The following is a 13,741-nucleotide window of genomic DNA, read 5'->3' as shown; positions in this document are numbered from 1 at the left end:
TTCCGAGTGCATCCGTTCGTTGAATGGACGTGGGGCTGAGGCGTGGATGTTGGCTCAAAGTGACCAGATGAACTTAAAATATCACTTCCAAGTCCAAAACTGGCGTTTTTATTTTAAGTTTGGGGACGGCGTGAGAAACATCTGGCTAGGGCAGCTACACACACCCTCCCCGCCCCCAACAACCATGATAACAAGTTTGACGACAAAAAGGCACCCCCTCGGACCCCCTCTTGTTCCAGGAAATGGCTGGCCACCCCTTCCTCTTTTGCAATGTCCCCAAACGGCCTGCTCGCCCCTGGCTGCTAACCGCGATGGCCAGGTGTGGTTGAGTACCTGCCGGTCTCTCCCTCGCTCCACAGATCCTACCCAAGTAGGACTTTTTCCCACTGAGACCCTTTTCTACTGAGTCACACGCAGTCAGTCCCTCACACCTTCAAGCCCCCGGCGACGCCAAGGTGACGGCAGTGGAGGAACGGGCTTCGTTCATCTCGTCCTGGACTTCGATGTGCCTCTGACGCACGTGGGAGGCGCGCCTGACCCGGCCCTGGCACACGCACCCGCTTCCTGGAGAAACCTGGGTTTGGGTTCATTCGCCACCCGGGACCACACCGGCTTCCTGGGGGCCACGGAGAAACCGCAGCCTAGCGATTCGTCCTCGCCTCTCTCCATTCAGTCTGGTGAGTTCACGAGGGACGGTCGACGCCCAGAACGGACGACAGTTAAACTGCGCAGGGCAGCACGCCCCTGGCCTCAGTCCCAGCAGTCCAGCGTGTGTCTGCTGAGGTCCCCGGGCTGCGGGCGTGTGCAGGGCGGCTTGCTCCCGGACCGGACCGGCGGGGCTGGGCTTCCCACAGCAGCTGCCTTCGCGGGGCGGGCGTCGAGCAGGGGACACAGCTGTCGGCTTTTCTCAGGAAGGGAAAGTACTTGGCAGTGGGTGTGCAGGGCTGGAATATTATTGGATCTGTCTGCTAATCACCCCCGCAGTCAGTTCTTCCTCCTCTGGAACTCGGTGGTGCATTGCCCAGTGCCGCCGCCGTGCCTGCCCAGGGTTTGGGGAGGTAAATTCAGGGAACCGTAGACTGTATCCATGGTGTGCCGACGTCCCTAGGGTCGAGGCTGTTCTAGGCGCTGGCTGGGCGTGCATCCCAGGCAGGACGGACGGAGGCGCTGCCTACAAAGAAAGGAACTTGGTACATTCTAGTGTAGACCCCAAAACACAGCACCGGGGGGAGGGGGGTTCCTGTGGAGAATATGGTATCAGCACATTTTTTTTTTCTGAAGTTGGAAACGGGAGGCAGTCAGACAAGACTCCCACATGCACCTGATTGGGATCCACCCGGCATGCCCACCAGGGGATGATGCTCTGCCCATCTGGGGCGTTGCCCTGTTGCATTCAGAGCCATTCTAGCACCTGAGGCAGAGGCCACAGAGCCATCCTCAGCGCCCGGGTCAACTTTGCTCCAATGGAGCCTCGGCTGCAGGAGGGGAAGAGAGAGACAGAGAGGAAGGAGAGGGGGAGGGGTGGAGAAGCAGATGGGTGCCTCTCCTGTGTGCCCTGGCCGGGAATTGAACCCGGGACTCCCGCACGCCAGGCCGATGCTCTACCACTGAGCTAACCGGCCAGGGCGGTATCAGCACATTTTAAACGACTTTGCCTGTATTGAACACTGCGTCCCACACTGCGGTTGACTGAGAATAGAGCTTCACTACCCACCCGGCGGCTCCTGGCACCCTCAGACTCAACGACAGGCTTTTGCTTCAAGCTTGGCAATGACCTGGCGCGGTCACACTCAATTCCCGGCACGGCAGTGCCCCAGCCCGTGGGCGCGCGACCGTGGACTGCGCAGCGCCCACGCGGGGACCGTGAGGGACAAGGACGGAGCTCCGGGGACCGCGTAGAGATCGCCCTCCGAGCCTCCTGGGCTCACTGCTCTCCAGCAAGCGTGGCTTAATGTGCCACTTTCTCCCTCAGCTCCAAAGTCTTTGCTCGAGTCTTCGTTACGGTTTTCCTTTGTGTACCCCACTGTTGTGCGTGTCCAGGTCGCTGTTTTTCACTGACACAATCATAGGATGGGAAGTCCAAGAAAAGAAGATGTTCACGATCTGCATTTTTTTTTTTCTGACCATTATTCTTATGGCTCGTGTTATTTTTTTGTGGTTCTTAATGACGATAATCGTGTTGCACGAGGAGGAACGGAAAGCAGCTGGTGTCCGAAGGCTAACTCCGCGTCAGGCGGGCCTCGCCTGAAACTTCACGCTGGCCTCACGAGACGGGCTTTTGTAGCACACGTTTTGCAAGTGAGGAAACCGAGGCTCAGCGAGGGGGAGGCAGTGAACCCAGGATTACACGAGTCGGAAGTGGCAAGCCCACGGTGGCCCCGACTCGCAAGTGCATGTCTGGAGTGCCAGCGGGGGCTGAGAGCCTGCCTGGATAAGGCCCAGGGACGTGGACCGGGGTGGTCAGGGAGGGCTTCCTGGAGGATGAGGTGCTTGCTGGGAGGGATGTCTACAGGGGAGGGCCGGGATGTGTGAGGACCATGTGAGGAGTCAGCATGGGTTCCAGTGTCACCTCCTGGCGCTGTGGCCATTGGCGTCCCCACTCTGGAGTTTCAAAGGCCCCGCACCCCACAGAGAAGGCAGGGCCAGCGGTCTGGGCAGTGAGCTTGGCCGGTGAGGATGCCCTTCCCCTCTCCCATGTCTACGAGCTGGACCCCCAACCCCCGCCCCGGCTCACCCTACCCTGAGGGGGCACCCCAGGTACGGAGCCCAGCACCGGGCTGGGCGTGCAGAGGGCAGTGTGGGTAAAAACTGATCAGGAGTCCCCGATCCACCCCCTCCTTCCCAGACGCGTGACCTTGGACACATCGCTTCCTGTCCTTAAATCTCAGTGCCCTCAAACCATAAAAGTGGGCTTGTCACGTCGACCTCATGGGGCAGTTGTGAGAATTGAACAAAATAATAACACCTGATATTGATAGGGTCATTCTTTTTTTTTTAATTATTTATTCATTTTTATTAGAGAGGAGAGAAAGAGAGAGAGAGAAGAGAGAACAGGGGGAGGAGCAGGAAGTATCAACTCCCATATGTGCCTCGACCAGGCAAGCCCAGGGTTTCAAACCGGCGACCTCAGCGTTCCAGGTCGACGCTCTATCCGCTGCGCCACCACAGGCCGGGCGATGGGGTCATTCTTCTAATCTGGGCCAACACTATCCCAAGAGTTCTCATCACATCTTCCCAACAACTCTGTGACGCCATTCCTGTCACGAATGGGACCGCTGAGACGCAGAGCGAGGCTGGGTACCTGCCCCGTGCCGCACCTCCGCTTTGCGGAACCCGGCGCTTGACTCACAGGAAGAGGCAGCTACGGTCCTAACTCATTCTGCCACACCCACCTCGCATGCACATCTCAACGTTTCTGGAATGAGGATGTGCCTCACGGATGATGCAGAAGGGACGTGCCAGCCGGCAGGCAGAGGGTGACTCAGGGACAGTCAGTCACTGTCTGCTGCCCAGCTCCCTGGAAGGCTTTGATCAAGGCAGGTGGAATTTTACCAGATCCCAAGTTCCACTTAAAATGACGCCGACTACAAGGTTATGCTGCGTCTACAGACAGACGGCCGTCGCTGGCCAGGCAACGCCGTGAGAAGGAGTGAAAACTGCCAAGTTTAGCCACGGAAAGTCCAGATTCTACACATGAAGAATGTTAATCAAAATCCCCAAAGGAGCCTGACCTGTGGTGGCGCAGTGGATAAAGCGTCGACCTGGAAATGCTGAGGTCGCCGGTTCGAAACCCTGGGCTTGCCTGGTCAAGGCACATATGGGAGTTGATGCTTCCAGCTCCTCCCCCCTTCTCTCTCTCTGTCTCTCTCTATCCCTCTCTCTCTCCTCCTTAAAAAAATGAATAAATAAAAAAAAATCCCCAAAGGAAAATTGTGATGTATACGTTATAAATAAAAACATGTCCGTGTCAGGTTTTTGTTTTGTTTTGTTTTAGTTTTTTGTGACAGAGAGAGACAGAGGGACAGACAGACAGGAAGGGAGAGAGATGAGAAGCATCAGTTCTTCGTTGTGGCTCCTTAGTTGTTCATTGATTGCTTTCTCATATGTACCCTGACGGGGGGGGGGTGCTCCCCCTGACACAGTGACCCCTTGCTCAAGGCAGCAACCTTGGGCTCAAGCTGGCGACCTCAGGGTTTCGAACATGGGTCCTCCGCATCCCAGTCCGACGATCTATCCACTGTGCCCCCACCTGGTCAGGCTGGTGTCAGTTTTTAAAGGAGGCGCCCCTGACATGCCTCTCTTTTTCACCCAAAAGTTCTTATTAAATAGATAACGATTATTTTCCTTTAAAAAATAACCTTCAGATGGATGATGCCACAGAATCAAGTAAATCCAGACCAGACAGCCAGGGTTCCTCTGTTGCTGAGCAACAGGAAACCCAGTTCACACCGGCGTGAGGGAAAAAGGCGTTTCATGGGCTCCTGAACCTGCAACGCTGAGGGGTGGGCAGGCGGCTTCCGGCGGGGCTGGGTCAGAGGGACGAGGCCACGGCAGCAGGTCCCAGCTCTGCGCCTTCTCCCCAACACCTCCATCCCGGGGCTGCCCGCCACCCGGCCTCCAACCCTCCCCGCTGCCATGCTTCCAGACTTCTCTACGGGGTCTCCAGAGCTTGCGTTCCAAGCCAGAGCAGAGCAAGCAAGGACCCCTACCCACTGGCCAGCCCCTGGAAATCTCTGTGGGAGGGGCTCGTCTTAAAGAGTCCTTTGCACGATCAGCATCCTATTGTATCTAGATAGTGCATCTTTGGGGGGATAATGAGGGGACTTTGGATGGGGGTGCGGTATAGAGGGGTTAGGCATCCACCAGCCTCCCCCACCCCCCGCCGCCGTGTCATCATCAATTTAAATGAGAGGAAGCACGGGGCTGGGCCCAGGGGTCCCAATCGTCCACGGCCGCCGGGCGCTGGCACAGCTACAACGCAGAGCCTGCCCAGGCGGCGCCGTGGGCAACGGCAGGCTCCACCCCATGCTCCACACGGTGTGGGGGCTCTCCGGCTACAGGGTGGGCGCCGCGGCTGAGAGGTGGGACTGCCTCTCCTGCGGGCACCCCCTGCAGAGGAAGAAGGCTGAGAGGTGGGACTGCCTCTCCTGCGGGCACCCCCTGCAGAGGAAGAAGTCGGGGAGAAGGGCGGCCCCCGCTCCAGCCTGCAGTGCTTTGACCAGCCGCACGCCCACACCCTGGTGGGACCTGACAAGGGCGGGCACAAGACCCGCCACTGTCACGACTCCGGCTTCCACTGTGCCAGGTGCCCGCGCCCCTTGGCCAACAAGACCTTCGTGGCCAAGGACAGCAAGACCCCGTGCCACAAATGCGCCCCGTGGGAGGACTCCCCCACGGGCAACCGCTGCTTCAGGGAGATCGGAACGCGGTGTACGAGGGGACCGTCTGGCACAGAGGGACTGGCGGCTTCTTCCCTGAAGGGGGGGCCTGTGCTGCGTGACTGGCCAGGAGGCCAGCTTTGCCAAGCACCGCGTGAAGTGCAACAAGGGTCTGGGGAAGGCTCCAGGATGGTGGCCCGTGGGGGACAATCCTGGCATCGCGGCTGCCTCCACTACAAAACAACACTCCGTGAAACTGGCCAGGAACAAGTGTGTTGCCCCCCTGGAGAGTGACCCGGGCTCCTGTCCGTCCTGGAAGACGGGGCTGAGCCTTGTTCTCTGTGACCACGCCCTCCGCCCTGAACCAGCCACGGGGCAGGAGCAGCCAGGCGCCTCCCCTAAGCTGCTCTGCCCTGTCTTTGCTCCCACGTCACAACGTTAAGTTAAACGGGGGAACCCACCCAGGGATCAGACTGGGATTTAGCAACGCCAAGGCCGAATTAATTTTGCAACAGTTGCAGTTAAAGAGCAAACACGTAGATAGATGGACTCTTCTGCCTGTTGATCACCGAGCAGAGAAGTGCTAACCGGTTAGCTGCTTGGTGACGTAAGAAAGAAGCAGGAGAGGTCAAACCCCATGGCTGAGCTGCCCGCCCAGCTCAGCTGGGACCACCCCCTCCCTGCCATCACACAGCACACACCTGCTCGCCCTGCGAGAACCGACCAGACGCACGGTTGAACTATCTCATCAAAACCTTCCTTCTGCTTTTCTGTCCTTTTGAACGACCAACACGGATTTCCAGAAAGTTACCATTTGAACATGGCCCTAAAAGGACCTCCCCACCCACAACGTGCTAACATTTGAGTGGCCCGCGTGCTGAGTTTTCTGAATCTTCCTGCTTTCAAGCATGAGCCGTGCAGGTGGCTTGGGACATGTGGGCAGGTCTGAGAAAATGAGCCTGTTTCAGAGAACAGGAACGTCGTCAATGTGAACGCTTCAGGAAGCCTAACGGCATTAAACCAGCTGTTCTTTATTTTTTTTTAATTAATAATACTCTTGTTTAAATTAATAGAAAAATAATATATGAATTTAGAGACTTGTATGAACATATTTTAGCCCCAAGGAAACTTTCCTGCAGTTTTTTGTTTGTTTTTTGTATTTTTCTGAAGTTAGAAGCGGGGAGGCAGATAGACTCCCACATGTGCCTGACCGGGATCCACCCAGCACGCCCACCAGGGGGCGATGCTCTGCCCATCTGGGGTGTTGCTCTGTTGCAACCAGAGCCATTCTAGCGCCTGAGGCGGAGGCCATGGAGCCGTCCTCAGCGCCCGGGCCAACTTTGCTCCAATGGAGCCTTGGCTGTGGGAGGGGAAGAGAGAGACAGAGAGGAAGGAGAGGGGGAAGGGTAGAGAAGCAGATGGGCGCTTCTCCTGTGTGTCCTGGCCGGGAATCGAACCTGGAGTTTCACACACCAGGCCGACTCTCTACCACTGAGCCAAGAGGCCAGGGCCCTTGCAGTTTTGAAATCATCATACAGGAGTACCCATGAAACTCCAGAGGGGTAGACAGCAGGGACCAGGACGGTCACTGACACAGATGTGACATTTCCAAACACGGGCTGGCTGAATCCCTGGTAACATAATAGTTGTCTGCTCTTCGTCCTTGTGTTAGGAGAGCCTCACTCCCCACCCCGTCCCTTCTCTTGCGACTCTCTCAGGACTGTCCCTCAAGAGCTTGGCTGGGTCACTGGGGGAGAGGGACAGTGTAATGCTGGTGGAGGAGGCCAGACGGGTCCACATTGGATTCGGGCAGACGGCAGAAAAACTGCGGAGCCGGAAAGTGTTGGGCCATTCTGTTTATAGAGTCTCACAACAGCAGACAAGCACATTGGCAGGGAAACCTCTTCTCTGGCACACAAACAGCAAGAATGGCCACTCGGTGACGGGCAGACGACCCGCGAACCCACAGTCTCCTCTCTCTCTCTCTCTCTCCAGCACAAGCACCCACAGCATTAGATAGCTCACCTGGCGAGACTACGCACCCACAACCAATCAGGCCAAGTGCTTGCAGCCGGTAACCACGCAAGCAAGCCTAACACAGCGCCCCCCCCCCCCCCCCCCCCCCCCCCCGCGACAGCCACTGTCCTCACAGGCAGATTTCCAGGCACGCGCCCCCCCCCCCTCCAACAGCAGAGTCCCCTACTTACTGCATCCTCGCTACATTGTTATGTTTCGTGGGAGAATGAGACAGCAGCAAAGTGGACATGTAAGGAGGATACATAGTAACATTCTTATTGCAGTGGTTCGAGAAGTCGGTGCCTCCCCTGGATTCTACATTTTGTCATTAGCCCGTTATTACCTACTATTTCAGGGCGTCCTTCCAGAAACAGAGCCGCATATATAAACAAACCAAGCAGCAAATAAATACATATCATCCAGTGACGGACGCCCGTGGTGGAGACCCAGGCCCCGCGGGCGGCTGGAAGGACAGGTGAGCTGCCCCCGGGGCCCCGCACGTGGTAGGCAGTCAGACAGACACCAGCAGAGGAAGGACGGTGGCCCAGGCACGGACGGTCACCAGGGTGGTAAGCTCCGGGTGCCTGACACCCAGTAAAGCTGGAAAAACAGTTGGTTTCAGCTCAGGGCCCAGAAAAGCAGCACAACCAGATGGAGCTAGTCCATGGCTGACATCAGGACCAGGTGGAACGACTAATGACCCCGTCCCCATCTTCCACCGACCAATCAGCGGAAACCACGCCCCTGAAAAGGACACACCTAGAAAGCGGATGAATATTCGATTGAGATTTCCCCCTGAGACCTCCCCTAAAATTTGCCACCTTTAGAAAACAGGTAAATCCCCTTAAGATAAATAAAAGCAAGCGTGGGCCCTGGCCGATTGGCTCAGCGGTAGAGCGTCGGCCTGGCGTGCGGGGGGCCCGGGTTTGATTCCCGGCCAGGGCACACAGGAGAAGCGCCCATTTGCTTCTCCACCCCCCCCCCCCCCTCTCCTTCCTCTCTGTCTCTCTCTTCCCCTCCCGCAGCCAAGGCTCCATTGGAGCAAAGATGGCCCTGGCGCTGGGGATGGCTCCTTGGCCGCTGCCCCAGGCGCTAGAGTGGCTCTGGTCTCAGCAGAGTGACTCCCCGGAGGGGCAGAGCATCGCCCCCTGGTGGGAGTCTGTCTGTCTCTCCCCGTTTCCAGCTTCAGAAAAAAACAACAAAAAAAAAAACAAAAAACAAGCGTGGGCTTTCTCTAGGGCACGCCCACACCCTTCTTCCCCCTTTATCGAGTGAACGTTCTTGCTCCTAACCTCTATGGGTCCCCACGAGGCTTGCAACCCCGAGAGCCATTAGCAGAGGCGGCTCGTCCCTGGCTGACCCCCCCCAAACCTGTCTCCAAGGCCCCCTTCTCTCTGACTTCCCAGGGAGCCAAGGCCGCCCCGCCTCGGTCCTCCGTGTTGGTTCCTGTGTCCTAGGCCCCGACCCTGTTTCGCTGTCCCCAGCTGTGATAAATGTCCTCTCTCACACAACGCCATCAACAGTTCAAGGGCTATACAGCTGTTGACCTGAAACCTATGTACTCTTCCGTGTCACCCCATTACATTTAATTTCTAAATAAAATTAAAAGGGGGAAAAAATGGAAAAGAAAAAGAAAATAAACGTCCTCTCAGAATCACCCGGACCCGTGCTGTGATCTCTTTGCTGCACAAAGTCAAGAACCCACCACGCGCTAGGCAGGGGCTGGCCCCGGGCGGACCCGTTCCAGGCCTGGTGCCCTTCCGGTGACACACGGACAAGGTCTTTGCAGCCTGGCAGGTCCTCAAACAGGGGTGATGACCCAGGACAGAGTTCATGACACAGATAGCTGTCAAGGATGTGAGTGAGAAAGGGAAATTGTGAGAAAATAGACGTATTTTGTTATGCATTGGTAAAGTATCCATGTGTGTTTCTTAATTAAAAACGTCTTTTTTCATAATTTAGAATGGCTTGGGATGTTTCACTGGGCTGGAACGGATTAAATCTATTTCAGTTATTTTAAATGGGAGAAACTTGACATACGAGTTGACTGACTTATGAGCTCAGTTACAGGACGCATTAAACTCGTATCCCCAGGCACCACTGTATATAGCACGAGTGTGTGTGTGTGCGAGTGTGTAAAATGTACAGTGGTGAAGAGCATAGGGTTTGCAGCCAGATTACTTAGAGTCAAACCTTGCTTTCACCCGTGCTTACCCTGGGCATTCTACTGCAACTCCCTAGGCCTCCAAGCCTTCATCTGTAAGCTAGGGCGAAAGCAGGGGTGAGGCGAGGACCCCACGAGAGAACGGTCTCAGGTGTTCGTCCCGGGTGCAGGGTCCTCCTTCCCATAGTCTCCTATCGGCTCCGCCCTGGCTCCGGAACCAGGACCCAAGACCCCATTGTTCCTGCCTTCCTGCTCCGCCACTCACTGCAGGAATCCGGGGGGAGCAGCCCGGCTGGCCCAAGCTGGACTGGGCGGGCATCCGGGCTCTGGGCGCTCCTCCCCCCTGTGCGGGCACTCAGCCAGGGCCCTCCGGCCTCCAGGGCCCACCTGGGTGGTGAGAGCTCCGGACTGTGAGTCCTGGCACTTGTTTCCTCTGTGCAAAGTCACCAGAGGGCGGAGGTGCCCACCGCGCAGGGCCGGGTAAGGGTTCAATGGGGCCGCCTCTGTCCCCGGAGGCCCTGTCGCACTCAGGGCAGCATTCAGAAGGCGGCCCCCAGCTGTGGTGCAAGGGGGATCGGTCCGGCCTCCAGGGTCTGGGCCTGAATGGGTTTCTCCACACCACCGCGCCCAGCACCGGGCAAAAAGTGGGTGAAAGGCTTGGGCAGCCCTCCCGGGCGGGCAGCCAGGAGAGACGGGACCCAGAGTTCCTGCGTCCTGGCTGTGCTACGGGATTGCTGTGTGACCTCGGGCCAGGCCTTCCCGCTCCGTGTGCCGGCCTCCTTCCTCTGCCGGCTCCAGAGGGCAGGTGGGGCTCCCCCCAGCTGTGCCCTGCTGCTGAGCGCTGGCGTTGCTATGGGAGCGCTGCCCCTGCCCAGGGCTGTTTGTGTTAGCTGCAAAACGGCATGCCCACGTAGATGGTGAGATCACTGTTGGTCTCCGGTGTCTCATCTCTCTCTGTCGCCCTCTCCCCCTCCGCTGCTCAGAAGAGGAACCGGGCCGCCCACACGAGCCTTAGCAGCATGCCTCCCCGCACTGGGTCGGATCAGGACCGAGCGTTTGATACGCTTTGTCCCCACCCAATCCCAGCAGGCAGAAGGGCCTCTGGCCATGGGCCGGCTTTGACATGACATGGCCGACACAGGGCGGCGTGTCCGGTGCCCACAGGGCCGGAGGGGGTGTCCCGTCCACAGAGGGGGGTTTACTCAAGATTTCAGAAGGGACTGGGTTTATACCTCATGTCTCCGCTTCCAAGCCACCCGCTCTCAGAGCCCCTCCCAGGACTGCCCTGGAGGTCGCTGCACCTGCCCGCCTGGCCCTGTCACGCACCCTTCCTTCCCATTTCCCTCTTTTTTGCTCTCTAGTCTTGTGGATTGCGGTGGGAGCCCCCAAATCTCTATTACACAGAACGATTGATCTATTTCCTCTTTTTATGGGGGGGGGGCAGGTGTATGTGTGTGTGGGGGCTTGGATGCTCCCATAATCTCCATCAACTTCCTCAAAGCCGTCCCCAATAATGTCACCCCCAGACACGTCCCAAGGCCACCCTGGGCCTCTGCAAGCAGACACAGCCTTGCGATGAGCCCCCTCCAGCCCACGTCCTCCAAGCCCCTCTTCACCAAGCTCCCGCTTCCAAATTTGCCCACCCCAACTCCCCGCCAGGCTCAGGAGGGCGAAGGCTTTCCCACCGAGAAGTGCCGCCTTCTGCGGGGGGCTGTGTGGGGTACAGAGGCACGTTACCCCGCATCAGTCGCCTGTTTGAATTAATCCACAGGCCAGGAAATACTGTCCCGAGGTCCCAGCCGTGGACCCCGCGGCTCCTGGCCAGTCGGGAAGGCGGACTCCCTGGCCTCACGGCCCCAGGTTCTGGAATGTCAGCTGTCTTCTCTCCGGCCCTCTGGTGCCCCAGGGAGGTCCCAGCCGGGCTCCCTGCAGCTGCACCCCCACCCAGGACACAGCGGTTCTCGTCCCGTGCACAGGTGGTCACAGCCACCCGGCAGACACCCGGTCGGAGGCCCGAGTTCCCCGTCAGTGTCAGTCTCCATGTCACTTCCCACGCTGTGTGCCCTCACGGCCTGGGGCACTTTATAGCCAGGCGGAGACCTCTCCCACCCTCCGTGGAGGCCGCTGACAGCCTCTGAGACGGGCGGCGGTGGCAGCTTGCCCGCCGGGCCCTGCAGCCAGGAGCCACGGGGAGCCCTGCCAGCCCTCCTCGGATGTGCGGTGTGTGCCACAACTACCCTCGCCGGAACCGTCACGGGTGGGGCCGGAGGTCGGGGCTGTTTGTCCTGCAGCCTGACCCACAGCCGACCTTGCCTTGACTGAATCTCCAGAAAGCAAAACCGAGGTGGGGGCCGAGAGGCGGCGTGGAGGACGTTTTGTGTCCGGAGACCTGTTCTGTGCGGTCATTTCTGTGTGTCTGACCTTCCGTCACGTTTAGCGTAATGGGCACATTTTCCTCACTGGAACAGCGCGATAACCCAGTAACGGGGATGGATACAGAATAGTTTAAACTGAGCCGGCACTTCCCCGAGTCAGGCATGAAGTGAGTACTTGATCTGTACTAACAGAGTGAAGTCCTTTACCCACCTCACAGGTGAGCAAACGGAGACCCCGACGGGTCACTTGCCCAAGGTCCCAGGGCCTCACGACAGGATGGGCCCCCTTCGGGATGTGCCGCTGGTGTTGTGAGTGCCTTACAGGTCGGAGCCTCTGGTCGGAGATCCAGCCAAGGGGCTGAGGTGCTGGGGGCGTGGGGCTAAGTGGGGTGCAAGTGTGGGGGGCTGCAGGACATCAGCCCGCTGGGCCTCTGACCCCCTAGGGCCTTCGGCTGCCACCTGGGCCATCCGTGACCCAGCTGCGCGGGGATGGGAGACTCCTGGAGCCCAGCGGCTCCATGCCGCCCGCAGTCAGGGCCCCACCTTCCCGCTCGGGCCGCGCCCCATGGTCAGAGCACTCCTCGTGGTCAGGACGCCCCTCTCCCTGGAGCTGGGCCTTCTGTGAACAGGAGGGGGGATGGGCCATGCCCCAGGCCAGCACCGCACCCAGTATGGAGGAGCCCAACCAACGGACCTCTTCCCCTTACGGTTCCATGGTCAAGAGGCAGCCATGGCGACGTGACCAGGCTATGCCGCACCACCCAGACCCCTGGAGGGCAGAGGGCAGAGCAGGCACTCTCTCTGCCCGCAACCGGCCATCGCCCCTTCTTCAGCTAAGAGCATTTTCACGTGCACCGGGATTTTGTGGCTCGCAGCTGGACTGATTCCACGAGGAAGTCGGAAACTGGCATTTGCTGAGTGCCAGCTGTGTCCTAGGCGCCCTATGTGACTAATTCACTTAATCCTCAAGACAAGCCCGTAAAGCAGGTCCCGAACTCCCCACTGCAGATGTGGGCACTGTAGCTCGGAGAGGTTTCGTAACTTGTGCCACATCACAGAGCCGAGACTCAGGTCTGACACCCAGCACCTCTTTCAGATGAGTCAGCCGTTGAGTTTATTACTGGGACTGACTTTCCCAGGAGGGGCACTTACCCATTCCGTAAACATTCACTGAGAGCCTACTGTGTGCCCGGCAGGGTGCCAGGCCCAACAGATAAGACCCTGAGACAAGCCCTGCCTCACGGGGCACCCATCGGGTGGCACAGAGACTGCGTCTCACGGGCCAAACTCAGGTGAGGACACCCCACCCCCACCCCGCCCCCAGACGTGACTGGGCCAGGACTCTGAGCCCCCCGGGCTCAGCAGGGTGTAGGCTGCTGACTCCCAGGCCTGCCCAGGGGCCCGTTAGGGAGTTTCCGAGTGTATGCTCATCCTGAAGACCCGGTTTTAAACTTCTGAAGATGGTTGATACGAAGTTTAAGAAAGCAGAAATATATCCTGGTCAGAGCGCTGGTTCCAATTTTTATTTTGAAAATAGCCCCTGTAGACCTAGTGATGAGCCCCTGCCTTCAGGGAGCGGATACGAGGTGATGACTATCGAACAGTGAACTGGAACGTTCCACCCGGCCCTCAGAGGGGGAGGAGCTGGCTGGTGGAGTGGGGGCGGGAGGGGGGGCGCTCCAGGGAAGGGGACCCCGGGCTGGCTGCGTAGCGGTGTTGGGGACAAGGCTGAAAAGGAAATAGATGGTGGGGGGAGGGTGGGCACCCCACGGAGGCCTCGATGTCGGGTCTGGGAGTCCAGCCCGACC

This window comes from Saccopteryx leptura, chromosome 5 (assembly GCF_036850995.1).
Source record: "Saccopteryx leptura isolate mSacLep1 chromosome 5, mSacLep1_pri_phased_curated, whole genome shotgun sequence".
In the NCBI taxonomy this organism is placed as follows: domain Eukaryota; kingdom Metazoa; phylum Chordata; class Mammalia; order Chiroptera; family Emballonuridae; genus Saccopteryx; species Saccopteryx leptura.
This window is presented reverse-complemented; position numbering follows the sequence as displayed.